The sequence below is a fragment of the Drosophila ananassae genome (assembly GCF_017639315.1).
Source record: "Drosophila ananassae strain 14024-0371.13 chromosome 4 unlocalized genomic scaffold, ASM1763931v2 tig00000078, whole genome shotgun sequence".
Taxonomy (NCBI): Eukaryota; Metazoa; Arthropoda; class Insecta; order Diptera; family Drosophilidae; genus Drosophila; species Drosophila ananassae.
The window spans coordinates 249,186-251,816 of record NW_025319044.1 but is presented as its reverse complement, the minus strand read 5'-3'; the positions used below and the strand labels follow the sequence as shown (position 1 = coordinate 251,816).

General features: G+C 38.0%; 1 pseudogene; it reads left to right on the top strand.

The window, feature by feature from the left end:
* Positions 1-226: 226 nt before the first annotated feature.
* Positions 227-1,775, top strand: LOC123257981 (annotated as a pseudogene).
* Positions 1,776-2,631: the final 856 nt, after the last annotated feature.

Here is a 2,631-nt window from a genome sequence, read left to right as displayed (position 1 = left end):
CGGATTCCAGCGCACGGCGCACAGCTGTACAAACATTATGATTTGGAAGCAATTGCCACCAATAGGGTGTCATCCCAGTGTCTGGGCACTGCCTTTGTGTTTGAGGCAAAACTGGCTATAACATTTAACACACTGCTTTCGCAAATAAATGTTCGTACAGTTATGTGTCAGCTACTTGGATGACACTTTTGTACTTGATGCAAGATTATATCTTGAAAAAATTAAGTTTTAATGCTATAAAATAATTGTAAATTTTGTCTCCGTGGTAGCTTTATGAATGTTGAAAGTAAAAAAATACACGATGCTAAAATAAAATTACCAATATTTCTTGATTATCAATCTACTACTAAAGTAGATCCCCGTGTTTTAGAGGTGATGATACCTTACTTTGGTGAGTTCAGCAATGCACACTCTCGCAGCCATTCATTTGGTTGGACTGCTGAAGAAGCAGTGGAAAAAGCAAGGAAACACATCGCTGATCTGGTGAACGCAGATAGCAAAGAAATTATCTTTACCTCAGGTGCAACTGAGTCAAATAATACGGCAATCAAGGGTGTTGCTCACTTTTATAAAAATAAAGGAAATCATATAATAACTGTCTGCACGGAGCATAAGTGTGTTCTGGATTCTTGTCGGCATCTGGAAAATGAAGGCTTTAAAGTTACATATTTGCCTGTTAAGCAAAACGGAATTATAGATTTATCAAAGCTTGAGGAAGCAATTACTGATCAAACAATCCTGGTTTCAGTGATGATGGTAAATAATGAAATCGGAGTAATTCAGCCTGTCAAAGAAATTGGTGTAATATGTAGAAAGCATAATATATTTTTCCACACAGATGCAGCTCAAAGCTTTGGAAAAGTTCCAATTGATGTTAATGAGATGTGCATTGATCTTATGAGTCTCTCTAGCCACAAAATTTATGGACCTATGGGAATAGGCGCATTATATGTACGTAGAAAGAATCCTCGTGTTAGGCTGATACCACTAATTAGTGGTGGTGGACAGGAAAGAGGCATGCTGGAACAGTTCCAACACCTCTTGCAGTTGGTTTTGGTGAAGCGGCACGTATTGCTAGAGAAGAAATGAAAAAAGAAACAACTAGAGTGGAAGAATTAAGGGATATTTTGTATAACAAGATAAAAGAAGCGTTTCCTGATATCGTTTTAAATGGTGATTATGAAAATAGAATTCCTGGCAACCTAAACTTGAGCTTTCCCTATATTGAGGGTGAGTCTCTCATCATGGCAATCAAGGATTTAGCAGTAAGTTCTGGTTCTGCGTGCACGTCTGCGTCTCTTGAGCCTTCCTATGTAGTACGGTCGCTAAATAATGGCCATGACCTTGAGCATTCATCAATTAGATTTGGCCTAGGCCGATTTACAACTAAAGAAGAAGTTTTGTATGCAGCAGATCTTGTTGCTAAAAATGTTGGCCGACTGAGAGAAATGAGCCCACTTTGGGAGATGGTACAAGAAGGAGTAGATTTGAACACCGTGAAATGGGACTCTCATTAAATGTATCCGTTCCAACTGCAAATGCACTTTGAAATTACTCTGTACCGTTCACACTTAATTCTTCAATCTCACTAATAGAAAGGCCAGTAAACTTGACAATAGTGTTGACATCAACATTATTAGCCAGCATTGCTTTTGCGACTTCAATTTTCCCTTCCTCTTTACCGATTTTGATGCCTCTTTCTTCGCCAATTTGGATGCCTTTTTCAGTAGCAAGGTCAAGTCTGTATTCAAGAATGGCTTCTTCTTTCCGTAGATCCATTATTCTTTCTTCATAAGCTACTAAATCTTTTTCATTCCAGCTAAACCTGTCTAATTCATCGTAGGCTAACTTTATTATTGGTGCTTTTTCTGCTATTTTCCTTAAGTCTTCTTCCGTAGTTTCATCTGCATATTTGAAGAAAAATAACCAACGATCCACTATGCTTTCTAGCTGTTCTTCCTTATTCTTAGGAAATTTAGGTAGTTCAATAAATACAAATTGAAAATCTTTTAAGTCATGCTCATTGGTTTTCTCATCTCTTATAGTGTGGCTGGATATATAATCAAGCTTATCAGGAAATAAATTACAATTAGAGATAGCAATAAAGAAAACCTTCTTTAAATCAATGTACTTACCAGATTTATCAGCTTGCCTTGAGTAAGCCTTAGCAGCATATAATTGAGCTCGTTTTTCGAAGCCTTTATCGCGAGTAAGCTGGTCAGGTAAGGAAGCAGTATTACTACTACCCCCTCCCTTAGAAACGCAGCATGCAGGTTTCCCCACACTACGCTTGAGCCCCTTATCTAAGTTCTTCTTTTCTCGAACCGGCTTGTCCTTCATGATTCCTCAGGAAACATCATTCTTAATGGTGACACCAACAGTAGAGAACCTTCTCTTGAGAAAGAGCTTGCTAACATTCTTGTTCGTTTCACTCTCTCATCAAAATACTTTTTCCATTTTAAGTCAAGGGGATTTGCATCCGCTCTGATTTTAACATGTCGTCTGATAGGTATATCAATCAGCTTAAGCAGTCTTAAATACCGTATCTCTTTTGGTTTGTTCTTGCATATGGGTGCAGCAAAGACCCATTGGCGTTGACCCATTACTTTGAAGTAACGATTCTTTATCCAA